We start from the raw sequence: 17,757 nt of genomic DNA on the forward strand, positions 1-17,757 counted from the left end.
AAGTCATAGAAGCAGAGAGTGGAATGGTGGTTACTAGAGGCTGAGGATGAGAGAAATGAGGAGATGTTGGCCAAAGGGTACAAAGTTAAAGTTAGGCAGGATAAATAAATATTTAAGGCAGAGGACATGTCAATTACCTTGATTTGCCCATTCCACATTGTATACATATATCATAACATTATACATACTGCATAATTATATACCATTGTAATCTGTCACAAAAATGAATGAATGGAATAAATGAACAAATATATTCAGGCCTTTTTTATTTGTTCATACTTTCAAATTATTCTGCATGGATTTATTATTGAACCCATTAGGCCAATCCATAAAACCAAAGTGACCAAAAATAAGCAAATTGCTTCCAAAGGATAGTGGCCTTTTTTTTTTTTTTTTTTTTTTGTGGGCTTGCCATGTGTAAGATTTTAAACTGGACACTAAGAAAATATGTATATCACACATGCTCATTCTCCCAAGCAGTTTTCTCCTTCTCCAGTCTCCTCTCTGGCACATGTGTATTCGACATTTTTCATGAGAGTACTATAGGAGATGGGATGATTATGCTTGGAAATTGTGAGGAGTCACGGTAAACAACGTGACAAGCATGTATCCTAGTGTCGGCATGACTGTGACAGACAAAATAAGAGACTGAGAGACAGACTGAGCACTATTCATTGACAACTGCTAAATGGCTCTTCATGAACTATTCATTCACTGACAGACCTGGAAGCTGCTATCACTCTACCAAATTACCACACTGAATAGACATGTACATAGACAGTCTCCTACACACTGTAGGTGAGCACAGTTGGCTGCTTGTACGAGTAGAAAATCAATGGGATGCTTGGCCTATTTTATGCAGGTCAAATGAATATTATCATGTTACAAATGTCTCTGATTCAATCCATTCAACAAAAATGTGTTGAGCAAGTAACTTCGTGGCTTCAAGTGCTGTGGGTAAAAAAAATATCCTGGATAAAAATTTTCTAACTAAAGCAAGTATTTTTTATTGGACAACTATTGCAACATAGACACAAATAAAAATGCAAACGGATTCTCCGAGTTTATAGTATAATTTTTGTGTATTAATTAGTATACATGTTTAGCATGTATTATTTAGTACATTATAGTATATATAAAATATATAATTTAGTATAATAAACTATAATTTTGCTAAATGAAAGATGTTCTAATGGAATATTTTTTCTACCTTCTCCCAAGTTCGTTTATAAAATATCTTACTATCTGCTACTGTTCAAATTTTGATACTGTACTTTGTCAATTTTAAGTTACTTAAGAGCTAGAAGTGGTTAAGTGAGTGAATCTGGGGTCACTTCTTTCAGAAATACACAGTTCTCAGTGCTGTTTGAGAGAGGAATTAGCTGTCTAGCCTTTTTGCAAAACTCACATTAAAACCTCCATTGGGGAAAAACCCTCATAATTTCTAAAATGAGCACTTTTAAATTGCATCTATAGATCTTCCTTGCATGAATGGATATCTGGCTTCATATCTAGTGATACTTGCTGCAATGCTGCCTCATAAAATTAAGCAACTATATAACCAATTACATTTTTAAAAGGCAATGTGATGGTGCTCTCCTTGGATGCCACACTGCCTCTGATTTGTCTGGAGAGTACTGCGCTTGATTAAGAATGGTAACAGACACTTGATAACATTGCAAAGGGGATGTAAATCAACTCAGAGGAGCAACAAAGCATAACCCAGTCGGTATCAAGGGAAACGATTTATTCCCTAAACATGTTTGATTCAATCACAGAAAAGTTTATAAAATTACTTTGATAACACTTTTCACAATTTCATTCTTTTTTCCAAAATTTGCCACAATCAAAATGCAAATGCAAAATAAACGCTGTCATTAGTTGACTGTCAGTATAGTTATCACCGCTAGCTAAAATCCTGTGTGTAGCTTGTATTAATTTGGAAAAAAATAAATGCGAATAAGAGATCTTTTAGGTCTGTTACTGTGTGACTACTTATTCTGAACCATTAAACTGAGAAGCTAAAATTTCTGTACTTATCCAGAAACTTTGTTAGTGAAAAACGACGTTTACCTGACCTTGTATAGTAGTTAATCCAAGCTGAGATTGTGATTTGTATTCTGTTTTCTCTTGATGTGCTGCTTCTTATTGATAGGCAACTTGTAATTAGATTGCATAAACTTTTTACAGCTAGTATTTCAACAAAGACACTATCTTTCCTGGAACAGACTGTTTTATCTTCCTTTAAAATAAATTACAGCTCACAAGCATCACTGATATTGGCAAATACATTGTATTAAACAAATTAAAGCAGTTTAAATTCTACCACTAAAATAATTTTTTTAAGTAAAGAATAATTTTAATCTTTAATATATTTTTAATGCTGCATGGGGCTTGTTTGGGTGTGTTTTGTATTGGTAAAAATCACAGAAAACTTAAAAACATCAGACAAATTAGCTAAAGGAACAATATATAAAATTGATGAAACTACCACCTCCTTCCCAAGAAAACCTAGTTGGAATTGATTATCACCCCGAAAGTGTTAATATTTGTTTGGTGAGAGGCCCATGTAAAATAGTTAATAATTTCTAATGATTATTGAATAGAACTTACATCTGCTAAGTTCTCAGTCCCTGCATAAGCCCTTTGTATTGGAAAACTGAGTTTTAGATGAAATCCTGAGAAAGAAGATAACAGACTGCACCATTAAAAATATTTAACTTTTATTGAGTATTTTATGGAATCTTTGTGTGCATTAATATTTCTTAAACTTCAAAATAACCTATTAACAGAGCACCCCACTTTACAATTGAGGACACTGAAGCTCAGAAGAGTTAGGCAACATAGGCAAGGTTCTGCAGATAGCAAATTCCAAAGCAAGAACTAGACCCTGGCAATATGATGCCCATGCCCTTCTGTAAGCCACTGTGCAATGCTGCTTGAAAACAAAACACTAGCTTTTCCATTAGATGTGGTTTCTCCTTGCATATGGTGGTTATATACCAAAGAGTTGATATCTTTAACTCTTGCCTATAACCAACATCTTCTGCACCAGGATGGAAGGCTTTTATTTCCAAAGTTCCATGTTATTCAATGCTAATGAACAGTGCATTCTTACTAAGATTTACATGAGAAGAATGCAGACCTCATCTGAATTAGAGGAATCCCAGAGAAATTAATTTGTTCTCTGAGAAATGTGTGGTAAATAGCAGACGGCTTTTCTATTAAAATGCCTAGCATCTGTAAACAATACATTGAAAAGCAAGACAAAAGGGACTTGGGACAGATTTCATGGTAACATATGCCCTTAAGAGTGTCAAAATGTTCTCTCTTTCATCAGTGACAGAGTCAGACCAAAGCTCTTCTTCAGGCAATACATGCGAAGCAGTCAATTAATCTCCATTTGTTGCACTTTATTTTAGCCCTTTAATGTCTCTAAATTTAGCTTTTCTTCTCCCAGCCAAGGTGTACTTTTTTTCTTGAGACATGCTAGTTAAATGTTAATACTTGGAAAGGATAAGACCACAAAAGACTGGTTCTTCAGCTAATAATATGCAGGCTGTCTTGCTTATACCAACTCCAGAGATAACTTTGGCACAAAATGGTAGGATGCTGTAAGAGATGATGATCTGGGCTGCGATGAAGAGCACCATGTCCTCTATTCACCTATCCCCACTCAGGATCATTGGGCTTTTTATATAGTTTATTCTTCATCCCTTTTAATTGTCTCATTTTGTTTTTAGTCTTGGTACCATCCAAACAGAAAAAAAAAAAAAAAAGTCTGACTTTATTATCTGAGTGACATTTAGCTATTTCTACATTAGGCTGAAACAGTAGACATATGTCCTTTTCTGCTAATCTGTGGACTCCTAATCCCTTGGCCATTAGAGCTGCCTCATTGCTCCATGTGGTCATGTGTCATTGATTAGTATGCTTCTGGGCATAGAATAGGAACTCAAACATTTGTCAAAGAAATGATTGAATGAACTTAAAATTTGTAATGGAAGCCTGGAAATAATTGTTTGGGTAGTGCATGATGGAAATGGCAGCATGCAGTGTGATGAAGACTTGAGTTTGGGCTACAGCAGTTTTCATTTTGCATTCTTGCTCTGCCACATGTTAGGTAGGGCCTTGGGCAATCACTCAACCCCAACAAACCGTGGTTTTCCCATCTCTAAAACTCGGACTAAGAAAATTATCATGTACAAGACTCAGCTCTGTGCCTGACAACTAGCACATACACAATCGTAGAGCTTTTGGTTATTTATTTATTTCATAGTAATCAGATAATGCATTTACACTAGTAACCTGGAGATTTTAATCTGAGGCACTAAAACATATTCTAGGTGAATTTTAGATAGCATTAGAGTTCTGGGGACGAGTAAACACTGTTTACTTTTTTTTTTTTTCCAGAGGTAAAAGTGTTGACTCTAATTCAGAATAATAAACAGCCACCAGAAGGGAAGTTCAGCTGCTAAAGAGCTGCTGTTGTTTATTTTTGCTCAGATGGATGAGGTCATTCATTATCGGACAGCATTGGCTCCCTGGGTGAATATAATGCTGATGACAGTCTGCCTGGCTGTAATGGCTTCCTCTTATTTTAGGTGGCTCTCACCACTAGATTATTAACACAGTTCCTTCAGCTTGTCCTTGTGTGCAGTGCAGTAAAATTTTGGGAAAACAAGCTATACTCACTGGGGACTATTCGAATCTGATCATGTATACACAACGAACCAAGCTCTCAGACAGCTTGGAAGATGACATAAACACCTCCAAAACCTACCAGGATTGCATTCCCTCTCAGGTGCCTGATACCAGCTGTTGTGCCTGTCTGGGGACTGAGATTGCCAATTGCCTTTCTGTCTTCCATGCCTGCAGCACAGTGAGCAATCGTTGCCGCTGACATGACTTTGATGGTCCTAACACGGAGGTGGGAGCAAAGTTGAAGCAACTGAAAACTTCTCCTGCTGCTGCCTGGCTCAGATCCACCCTGACATCGTTCATAAATGTGCACTTAATGCAAGATGCAGATGCTGATATTACAGCTGCCAAGGCCAACAGAATTCCTATTTTAGCTACTGTCCACCACGCAGTGACAGGGGTGCCCTAGGCAAGTGAAAATTGCTGCAGGCAGCGGTCAAAACAAGCTCCCTGCATCTTATTATCCCACTAGTATGCCTCTCCTGTGCCCTTTCCAATCTTTCAACCTTCACACTCTCTCTGCCTTTCCTACTTTAGGGATAAATTTATCCCGGGGGTGGTTAAAGATAATGGCTGTATAATTTTCCTACACTTTCATCAAAGACATATTTATATAAACCTCCACATTGCTGAAACTTGTGCACAGTTTAGAAATGATGAGCCAAATTCGGGTTCATTCATTCAGCAAACATTTATTGCACACCTCCTCTGTATTAGATTGTCACTGTATCAAACTAATACCTTGTCCTTGCAAGTTTCTGATAGTTCTCATTAAAAAATCTTAATCCTGCTCATAGAATTACTCACACCTTAAGGAATGTAACATTCAGTTTGCATAGGTTTCTCTGGCAGATACTCAGTGGCAATGGCAACCTAATGACAGCATCTCTTTTAGGTCAATATGAAAAGTTTACTTCTAAGTTTGAGTACTAACCTCCCATTCTGATACACCCTGCTTCCCCCCAGAATTCTTAAGTTGAATAGACATGGTTTCATTAACACGTGTTCAAATGTAACTTTCAACCTAGCCAACATTTAATTCATTTTTGAGGCCTCTCAATTCTCCATAGAGTGTTTACCTTTAAATATATTTGGTTTAATCATATAAAACTTATTATGTATAGTAACATCAGTTTCACATGAATGCAATTCAACTGGATGGGAATTATAGGGAAAAGCTAATTCTATTTTGCAATTTGTTTTGAAAGCCAACCAAGATAATCTAATCAATTTCATCAAGTTTTTCTCTTCACATTTCATAAACAGTGTTTTTTTGAAGATAGTTATCAAATATAATAGTCAATGAAAAGTATTATTTTACCTACAGCACATTCCAGAAGAACAAGCCATGTGGTATTTGCTCCAAGAAAACTTATAGATTAGTCATCCTCTAGCTGAATATGCTGACCAAAGAAAGGAAGAGAAAGTAAAAAAAAAGACTAAGAGGAAAATGAAGATGGCTGGCAAGGTCCCTCAGCTTAATTGAATAAACAATGGAATTCCAAATAGCATCCTATATGCCCTTTCAAAGCCAAACTGGTTTGGTTGATTCTAAAGTGCTAAGTGGCTCCTAAACAGCATTTTGCAGTTCTGGCTTTTGGCCAGATCTGCCAAATGGCTTCACTTTCATTTTGTCACCAGGTAAGGGAAAACCTAAAGCCTTTATGATGTACCCAGAAGTATGTTTACTTACCAATATCATGTCTATGAAGATCAGAAGGATCTATAGTGCTCTGCAAGTTACAGGAATGTTTTCTCTCTTACGATTGTACTTGGCTATTCTGCAATCCTATGGGGACAAAAACACAGAAATAGTATTGTTATCTCTGCCTAAAAATGAAGAATTAAGATTCAGAAAGATCACACATCTAATATGACATAGACTCGAAACTAGAATCCGTGGCTTCTGATTCCAAGTTATTTGCTCTGTGTTTGTGAAAAGGGGAAAGGGAGTGACTCCAGGAATGGATTGCCTTGCCATCTTTCTAGCATTCTGAATTCTCTGGGCATTTATCTGTACAGATATAGATCAGAGAGCCCTGTTTTAATAGAGGTGTATCGTCAGAGCTGCTGATTCATTTGTTTAGCTAGAACCAAGTGCTGTGAGAAGATGTGATTTGTAAAGCCTTCAAGAAAGTAGTAGCCGGCCACTGGTAAGTAGCAAGTTAGAGCTGCTGACCCAAACTGGCCAACACAGCCTGTCTTCTATGACTTGGAAATTCCTTAGGCCTGGAGGTCTTTCAGGAAGCTACCCCGTAGTCATGACTGTCCTTCCCAGAACATTGTAGCCTAAGGACTGGTATGCTTGTTACTCCCTGATATAGGACACCATCCTCATTATAGGATGGAGAGTCTCCAGCCAAAACTTGGTAACCAAACAAGTGATTGAATAATGGTGAATGGCACATAGGTTTTGAAATGAGCCTTGGGAAAGTCTTTTCCCCTCTCTAAGTCCCAATTTGTTTTCTATAATAGGGGACACTACTATGTTTATTGCAAATTTGATGAGATGATTACAAAACGTTAATGGAGTGATCTCTTCTATTATGCTATAGGATATTCTACACCCTATACCAACCCTACGAGGTAGATGCTATTATTGTCCCATTGTGCAGATGAAAAAAACTACAGCATAGAGAGTTAAGTAAGTTGGCAAAGTAAGTTGTTACTATGTAGCTAGTAAGTACAAAAACTAAGATTTGAATCAAAGGTCCCAAATTTACTATGCTATGTTGTTTCCCAATTATCCTGATTTTTCACATATTCCATACCACTTAAACTACAAAGTCTTTTAGGTTACTTTGGAAAGCAGGGTCTAAAATCTCAGTCTCCAGAAATTCATTTCTAAATGCATCCACTAGCAATTATAGGAAAACTACTATGAAAAGCGATATGATGCATATAAAACTTCGAAGGATTATAAAATAAAAGAGCAAAGTAGTAATATAGTCAAAGTGGATAAAAGTATTTTGCAAATAGAGAAATATTTAAAATAGAAAAAAATCTACAAGGTACTTTAGGAGCACTGACATGTGTTATATCCGCGTGCACCCTCCGTTTAAAGGCCATTGTTATTCATTGTTCATCTTTAAGTACTACCTTTACCAACACACTGAATATCAGCCCTAAACAAACTGCTCTAGAAAATATAGAATTACACACAGCTGTTGCCTTTTGGATTCATGACACAAATTTTTTTAACCAAATTTGAGAGTAACGCATGGTCTTTGTAAAGAGAATACGTTAAGCAAGACAGTCATTTTGTTCAAGTATCTGTGACAGTGATATTAAGTCCAAACAAAGTAAATGGCATCTTATGTGACACAAAATATTTCAAAATACAATATAATGTGATGTTTCTGAAGTTCCAGAGCTGGCAGAAATCTAAGGAAAAGCATTGCTATCTCTTCTGAAAAAAATTTATCTCTGTGGCCATTTTACAGAGTATTTGTCAATTTCAACCACATTGAAAATACAGCTTCAAAAACTTTTTCAGTGGGACTTATTGGGGAAATCAAGAAATTTCACAGACATCCTTGGTGACTTTGTTCTGATAATCTGGCCACAGAGGCAACCATAATATCCCACGGGTCCTCACTATACATACACAATTTGAGAACGTGACTGATCTTTCTCACTCCCACGCTGTAAAGGAAAAAATACTAGTTCAAATTTTACACACTAGATCTAGCACATACATGCTAGAATACTAGGGATGCTCACCCATAATTTATTCCGTTTCTAAAAGGCATTTCTGTATCCAACCTCCTATCACCTCCATCTCCAGCCCTGCATGCTAACTTTGGATTTGATTTGGTATCACATGCCAGAACATGAATATTAGCATTGTTGGGGTTGAGGGGGTGGAGGGAATTTCTATAAACAAGGGATGGGAGGAAACACCTAGCTTAGCTCTAGGAAATTGACTGGCCCTAAAACAGTCTAGAGAGCTTCCTCACAGTATTGAATCTTTCATTTTCTCTTATGGTCAGGCCCATTTACTAAGCAGTGTGAAGGAATTGCTGCAGCTCTTGGCACATAGCTGACAAGATGCACAAAACTTCAGTTTGATTTCCATATGCTCATTGTGTTCATTTTCTTCCAGCCAAATGCTCCCTAGATCTTGTTTGCTGTCTCTTTTAACTTCTCCTAGATTCTCCTGAATTCTAATGTTTTCCTTCCCTTCTCAATAATGTTCTAGTGGGGGCATGCAAAAGTACTTTTTTATCCTAGGAATGGCCACAGTAGGAGTAATATTGCACTTCTATGCAGCAGTTGTCCTCATTGCCAGAGATCGTTAGTTTCATAAAAATGAAGTATAATGTTCACACACAAACCAGGCAAATTATTGTAAATAGCAGATTTTTAACAATGACAGAAAACACATGTATTGTTCAGGTACCGAGAAACCTTGTCATATGATTTCTGTTATAATGTTTGCTATTTGAAGTGAATGGCAGTCTTCCACCCCTGAAGCTCCAGTTTTTATAGAAAATCATTTTTAGCAAACACCAAGAACACTGAATGTTACAAGCCGTACAAGTGACATGAGTGAAATGAAAGGAGTTTTCGCTGGTAGGGTTGGCATGTTAAAGTGATTCTATGCCAAAGTCAAGTGTCACAGAGGAAACCCCAAGAAGGATGATACCCTAATTTTAATACTAAAGACAAAACCTACTTTCAGCAGTACTGTTGAAATAAATGCTACACTTACTGACTCCTTCTATGCCATGTACTGAGTGTCTTTGTGGTATTCAAAGACCAGTGTGGAAATAGATGCGTCCATAAATGCCTTCTATGCCTGATTCTTTAGGGAGACAGAGAGCAAAGTACAAGGTACAAAGATGGCCCTAAAAAGAAGATGGTCAGCTCAAGCTAGTAGCATTTTTAAAATCAGGATCTGAAGGCCCCCTTGAATGCTAACATATATGCAGAAGTAAACTGGAAGATTGAGGAAATTTTAGGAAAACAAATAGAATACTTGGGGTTCCATCCTTAAACTTTTGAGTTTACATCCTCCTGGAATCCTTGAATCAGCCCTAGAACTTAAGTAAGTATGATTAAGGGAGAATAGCCAGTGTAGAACTAAACATCTAGATCTAGATTCCTAAAACCTGGAGCAGGAGGGAGAAAGTTCGACACATAATCCAGTGAAAGGTAAAATTTACTAGGGCCGAAAGGGTAGAACATACGTAAACACTTTCTACCATGTGGTCTGTTCTTACTGACATCTGTGTTCTTGGTGTTTCTGTAGATGCTCCTTCAAAATAGATGCAACAATTAATTTAATAATAAAGACTAGCATCAACATGAAAGCTACTGAGTAGATCAAGTGAACAACACTTATTCAAGATCATTATAGAGCAAAACTCACTGAAATTCTATCTAGCTGTCTCCCTCAGTGACAGGACTCAATAATTGAAGGGTTTTTAGGTGCTTGCAATGTAATAGACACATGAAGTTAGAGATATTCCATGAGAATCAAATAAGGAAAAGCACATAAGTAACTGGGTTTTGGTGGAAAACAAACAGCCTTGCGATGACTTTATCAGTTCTTAGCTTAGTGTGACTTTTCTCTCATACTAATAGTTGGAAAAAGATCATTTTGTCCTGAAGAAGCACAGTGAATAGTATGCCATAGGCACCAAGCAGAGCTTGTTGACTGAATCCACAAATACATGAAGGTTTGCCTCTAACTGTATGCATTGGAGTTTTTATTTCTTCTTCCAGATGCTTTCATAATTTAGGATTCACACTGAGTCATGCAAGCTAATGTGAATTCTGCCTTCTTCAAGCATCTTCTCAATTTGGAGGCTAATGCCAGTGTAATTATAGGGTTGTCATTAAACCTCCAAAAATCATATGACTCATGGACGCTTTCTTCTCTGAGGCTCTTTGCCAGTAGTACACTACCAAAGCAATTGCTAGTGTACTACTTGTTAGTTCCGAGCCATGTAGCTCAGCATCTCTCCTGTATTATGGGTGTTCTGTCACTGCTTGACAACAAAAGGCATGCAATTTACAGGCTTAAAACATTTACACAATTTAAAAAAATTTTGTGCCAGTATTCTCTAGGATCTGCGTGGGCCTTTAAAAAAATGCATGTTGGCAGAGATGATGTACTTTTGATTTCTGAAAATAAACAGTGCAAGCCAGGACTTACAATTCATAAATAAATGTCCATGTTTTCCCTGCATGATATAAATACTCTAAAACACTGCCTACAAATTGAAAGCTAAGCAGGGAACTCAACCAAGTCCAGTGGATTGAGGTACCATTCTGAGAGCATGGAAGCATCTTTGATGTTTTACTATACATAAAGTAGCTAAAGGTAGACCACAAATGCTTTAGTCAAATCCAACCAAGTGGTTAACAGACAATTTTTCAAGGGGCTGCTGTGATAATAGCTTGCTTATGGTAGCCAACTATTTTAACTCATGTTTAGGCTAGACCAAGCTCTTTGCCTTCCAGAGATTCTTTTTAAGAGCACTAATAGTAGCATTTGTAGTCAATACACAGTTTGAAGTTTCTTTAAAATTAATTGGGAAATTCCACTTTACATCTAGACTGATCCTTCCTGCTTCGGCATTATCTACATTTTGATTCAAGGGGTAGTTTTTACCTTCTTATTGCTTCTGTAACAACTTACCACAAACTTAATCACTTAAAAGAAAACACATTTATTTTTGTACAGTTCTGTGGATCAGAAGTCTGAAACCAAGCAGTTGGCAAGACTGCTGCATTTGTTCTGGAGGCTCTAAGAAATCTGTTTTCTTGCATTTTCTAGCTCCTAGAGACCACCTGCATTACTCGGCCATTTGGTCTCATCCCTCCAGCTCCTTGCTTTCTTCCCCACACTTCCTCTGATCCACCTGCACTCCTCTTATTAGACCCTTGTAATTACAATGGACCCATCTAGATAATTTATGCTAATTTCTCCATCTCAAAATTCTTCACTTAATTGTGTCGGCACACTTGCTTTTACCATGTAAGGTGACATATTTACAGGTTCTGGGGATTAGGATGTGGGCATCCTTAGGAGGCCATTTTTCAGCCTACCACAGGTATGTATACCAAAGGGGACACAAATACATCAGCTTCACTGATCTAGGACATTATTTCCCTCTCTAAAGCACCAAAGAATCACAGATGAAAAGAAGCAATCAGGACAACATTAACTTATGCTACTGCAAACAGATCATATTAAAAAGTTGGCCTAGGCCAGGCGTGGTGGCTCATGCCTGTAATCCCAGCAATTTGGGAGGTCAAGACAAGTGGATCACAAGGTCGGGAGGTCTAGACCAGCCTGGCCAACATGGTGAAACCATGTCTCTACTGAAAGTACAAAAATTAGCCAGGCGTGGTGGTGCACATCTGTAATCCCAGCTACTCAGAAGGCTGAGGCAGGAGAATCATTTGAACCCGGGAAGCGGTGGTTGCAGTGAGCCGAGATCGTGCCACTGCACTCCAGCCTGGCAACAGAGCGAGACTCCGTCTCAAAACAAAAACAAAAAAAACAAAAAAAAGTTGGCCTAGGCATATATTTATGTTATCAAAGACTGAGATCTGGGTAGAATTATAAGATGTAGTTCTTGGATCAGCTTTCTTGTTCCTAAACATAACAGCCTTGATGCCCTTTCATTGCCTTATCTAGGTGCCTCTGCTAAGGCTCAGAGATAAACACTGAGCTGGATCAAAGATTTTACCTTCCAACATCTTTCAGGATCATTCTGCAAACTTACTGGTACAAAGAAGAGACAAACCCAGATATGCAAATATTTTTAAAGTGGCTAACACAGTGTTTAGAATCAAGTTGGTTTGAAACCTGCATGTGAAATGCAAGTGCTGCACAAATTCCCTTTATTGCTCAAATGCTCCAGAAAGAACAATCCCTAGGGCTGTGCTGTGCCATTTGGAATGAAAATGAACATCGTATGAAAACTTGGGTATATTCTAAAGGTCAGTGGAATTTCAACCACATGTTTTCTTCCCGACACAGACTCGGCCATAGGAGTGGTTAATAAGTTCCACTTGGGGAAAAGAAATATAAACATTCTAAATAATATGTTTCTATTTCAACCTTCACTCTTCGAAAGTTCAAAACAGTCTCAATATTCATTTATTATTTATTCATTCTTTTATTTTTAATGTATCCAACACTTATTACCAAAAATCAGATATTTTTAAATGTCTAAAATTGAACTCATCACTCCCCACCTGCCACATATCATCTCTTTCCGCTTCCTCTTCCTTGAACCTGTTTTGTTTTCTCTGTCTCAGGGAGTGACATTACCCATCACCCGATTCAGAAACTAGGAATAAGCTAGAAGTGTCTTCCTCTGCCTCATTTTCTATATCCAATGTCATTAAATCCTACAATGTACTAAACGAAGACTTTTTCCTGTTTATATATAAATATATGCCTTATTTCAGACTCTTTTCTCTTGCCTGGACAATCACAATAGCTTTGTAACTCACATCCTGGTCTTTGATCTTGCTCATTTTGTTCAGTCGTTTATGTTCTGAACAGAGCGCACGTGCAGAAATGTTAGTATCATGTCACTTCCCTACCTCAAACTTTTCAGTGGCTCCCCATTTCTTAGAGGTTAACATTTAAACAACTAATTTTGCTACAAAAGGCCTTTTATAATCTTTACCAGCTCTGTCTTCAGCACTCTATCTTTCTGGGCCTCTAGTTCCATTTATGAACCCTATGACTCAGCTACACAACTTCCTCTCTGCCCGGCACTGCAACAAAAAATTAGCCAAACAGCTCCTTCTATTCAAGATGTTACAGTCTCTTGGAAGGAATAAAACTGTTGAACTATGTTTTAAAAGAAAAAGATAGTTAAATGGTATCATAAGGGAAGAACTAAGTGCTTTGAGGTTCGAAGGTTAGAGAAAGAGTATTTTTCAGGGGAGAATCAGTGTAGCATTCATAACATGTTGCAAGTATAAATTCTGCAAATAGAAAGAAAATATAAAGGACATTCAAGATAGGAAAGAATATTGTTCTGATCTTTTAAAGGTCTCAGTCAAATTTTACAAATCTTCTTATTTTAAGGACCTTGAGCTGTAGTAAATTTAATACCACAGACACTATGTTGGTGGGCAGTTTCAGTTCCTGGAACAGTCTCAGATTTTATAATAGGTGACTAGGGGAAGGAAGAAAATAATGAATGCTTTAGACAAATTATTTGTAAAGCATACAAACCAAAAATTACTCAGGGAGAAATAATAGCTCTTTTTAGACAAGCATTCACTGTTGCTGGCAGCGTAATATTTCTCATTTCTGTTAATAACTATGATTGACTCCCATTTCATTCCAATCTATCAACTCTTAGTGATTTTTATTGACTTCTCTTTCCAATTTAAAACCTGCAGTTCATTAATCCACCCTCTTTCTTGAGGATCCCCACTTGCCTAGCAAAATCCCAAACCTGCATCAATCTAAATGTCTGCCTCCTCCAATACCAGCCTTTGGCTGTTGAGAGGCACCCACACAAATATTCCTCTTCGTACCACAATAGAGGCCAGGGTGTTTCTCCCAGCCGAGCTGTCAGTGATACCCATGCAGACCTCAAGGGCTGACTCTAACTGCATGCACTCACCCCCAGTACACAATGTCTTTCCTTCACAGCAAAATGAAATAGCATCATTTTAACTCCTTCATAGCCAACATCAGGAAACTTACCTTTCCCTATCCTTATCTTCATATTGCAAAAGAATTTTTCTTCCTGTTGAAAAACATATTGTGGTTTAGTGTTTAAGGCCTGATGTTGCTGATTTCTAACAAGCTCTCTTGGAAGGCTACTGCTGCTGGTCCAGAGATCAGCTTCACTGTGATTCACAATTCCTGGAACTCATTTTCTACATGAACACTAAGAACTTCTTTTCCAAACCTGCAACTTTTCCTTACTGGCTTTTTCCTTTCAGCATATTGATAAACACATGACCCTGATCTTTAAAGAAAGAAAAATAGGCCTTAGAAGTTAACTGAATGAATAAATGCCAAACCAATAAGTCCTACCTCTGGTTACTTAGCCCTACATCTCACCTTCTCTTCAAAATGAGCCTTCCTGAATGTGTAATCAACATGCTTTTTTTTTCCCACATCTCACTTTTAAAACAATAGAGGTCCAATTTTATCCCACAATGACACAGGAATTGCTCTCACAATGCCATTCAGGACCTGCTGGATGATAAACTCAATGGGTGCTTTCCAACCTTGGTCTATTCAACATTTTAGTAGTATTGGACACCTTATTAAAACCTTACAAGCTTCTTCTTCTCTGACTTCTATTATATCATCCTACTCCTATTTCTGTAATCACTAATTCACAACTCCCTTCCCAGGGTTCTATTTCTCTACTCATGACTTAAATGTTAGTTCCTTGGGATTCCTTCCTTAGTCATCTTCATATTACATATTCTATCTCTTCATAGGAATCCACTTTCATGAATTCAATCACTGTATTTTTCTTGAAGACTTCTAAAATGATGCCTCAAGAGCAAGTATTTCCCTTGAGATCTCAACCCTCATAGTCGACTGCTTAATTTAAGCTTTCCGCTTGTAAGTCAAAGACATTTAAAATGCACTATCTCTATAACTAAACTCTAGACTTTTCTCCTAAACGTTCCTCTTTTATATTTCTCTTCTCAAAAGATATCACCTGCTATTGAGCACATAAGCAAGAAATATGGGCACCATTTTATTTCCTTCCTCTTCCATACCTCTTGTGTATCTACATTCTATTAATTCTACTCCTTTCAGTGTCTCCCCAGCCCATCCCCTCTTCTCCATTCTTACTGCCACTAGTTCAACGTGGTCCTTCCCCATCCCTTGCCAAAAGCAGTTGCTGTTCTTGTTCCCTCTAGTCTGGGTGCCTTCCATCCCCACCCCACAGAGCAACAGAAGTGATCTGGCTAATGCCATTGTTGACAGTAACAGTTGAACTCTGTAAGATATTTGAAGAGATTTATTCTGAGCCAAATATGAGTGACTGATAGCCTAAGACAGAGCCCCAGGGGATCATGTGCCCAAAGTGGTCAGGCTACAGCTCGGTTTTATACATTTTAGGGATACATAAGACATTAATCAACACATGTAAGATGTACATGGGTTTGGTCCAGAAAGGTGAGACAACTGGAAGTGGGGGCTTCCTGGTCATAGGCAGATTCAAAGATTTTCTGATTGGCAGTTGGTTCAAAGAGTTCTTATCTAAAGACCTGGAGTGTCTGGGTTAAGATAAGGGGTTATGGAGACCAAGGTTTTATCATACAGATGAAGCCTCCAGGTAGCAGGCTTCAGAGAGAATCGATTGTAAATGTTTTTTGTTTTATTTTTATCAGACTTAAATAACATGTTTTATTCAGTCTTAATGTCTCTATATTGATGTTAATGCTGGTCAGCTGTGCCTGGATTCCAAAAGATTCGAGAGTAAAATGAGGCATGTCTAGACTCCCCACTTCCTATCAGAGCCTGAACTAGTTTTTCAGGTTAACTTTGGAATGCCCTTGGCCAAGGGGAAGGTCCATCAGTTGGCTGAGGGGCTTAGAATTTTATTTTTGGATTACAGCACAAACACGATACAAAAAATCTGCAGCATCTCCCCAGTGCTTTCACAGTAAAACCCATTCTACTCAGTACAGCACACAAGGTCTGTAGAACCTGGCCACAGCCTCTCCTTTTCCTCCAGCCTCAATTCCCAAGACTCCTGCTGGCACCCTAAGATCCCAGGTATATAGAATTGCTCACATTTATCCCTCCAATAGACCACAAGCCTATCTTTGCCCAGGCCACTAACTCATCTTGGACTCTTTCTGCACCCACCACTACTATCCTGATTCTTTACCAAAATAGTTCCTTTTCACCCCACAAGACTCCGCTCAGTCTTTATATCCTCTAGAAAGCCTACCTCTTCCTCAGTTCAATTAAGTCCCCTCTACATTCTTCTGTAACACTCTATTTTTAACTTTGTATTTGCCTCACTGTTTGCTACAGTGTATAGTGTCAACCAAAAATAAAATTCTAAGCCCCTCAATTGACTGAATGAACCCCCTTCTCAGCCAAGAATATTCCAAAGTAAGCCTGAAAAACTAGTTCAGGCCATGATGAGAAAGGCAGGGGTTTGGGGGACCAGACATGCCTTGCCTGTAATCCCAGCACTTTGGGGGCTGAGGTGGGCGGATCACCTGAGGTTGGGAGTTCAAGACCAGCGTGACTAACATGGAGAAACCCCATCTCTACTAAAAATACAAAATTAGCCAGGTGTGGTGGTGCATGCCTTGTAATCCCAGCTACTCAGGAGGCTGAGGCAGGAGAATTGCTTGAACCCAGGAGGCGGAGGTTGCAGTGAGCCGAGATCACGCCATTGCACTGTAGCCTGGGCAACAAGAGCAAAACTCCATCTCGAAACAAAACAAACGAAACAAAACAAAACAAATTCAGGCACAACTGACAAGCACTCACATTAAAAGAGAGATCTTAAGACTGACAAAACAGACTCTTTGTAGCAATAAGATACCAAATTCCGACCTTACTCTAGAATAGTATGACATCACAGATAGCAGGCCCTGAAAGAAATAGTATTTTACCTTAAAATATATTTCTTTGACATACTTTGAAATGGCCCTGCAAAATTGTCTCTTGTGAGGAAAATCTACGTTCTCTAAAGAATCCTCCTCCCCTTTCCTGGTCTTTTCCTGATCCAGGAAAGATTTAACTAAGTTTGACACATTTAACTAAGTTTGGCACATGTCTGATAAAAGACATTTACCACCTGTTTTCTGAAGCCTAGAAGTTTTAGCTACATAACAAGAACCTTGGCTTCCACAAGCCCTGCCCCCATCTTAACTACAAACATTTCTTTCTGCTGATTTTAACGATTCAGGAAGAGTGTAACCCTTTCTACCAATTGCCATCAGAAAATCTTTGAATCCACCTATGACATGGAAGACCCTTCTCCGACTTCAAGTTGTCCTGCCATTGCAGCCGAACAAATGTATAGCTTCTGTGTATTGACTGATGTCTGCTTGTAACTTCTATCCCTCTAA

The 17,757-nt window shown here is 38.1% G+C and overlaps 1 protein-coding gene across 2 annotated transcripts in view; it reads left to right on the plus strand.

Annotated features, from left to right (window-relative positions):
* The window catches only part of VWC2L (von Willebrand factor C domain containing 2 like), a 166,280-nt gene that overhangs the window by 125,485 nt on the left and 23,038 nt on the right, over positions 1-17,757 (plus strand). The window lies entirely within an intron of this gene.

Source organism: Symphalangus syndactylus, chromosome 8 (assembly GCF_028878055.3).
Source record: "Symphalangus syndactylus isolate Jambi chromosome 8, NHGRI_mSymSyn1-v2.1_pri, whole genome shotgun sequence".
NCBI lineage: Eukaryota > Metazoa > Chordata > Mammalia > Primates > Hylobatidae > Symphalangus > Symphalangus syndactylus.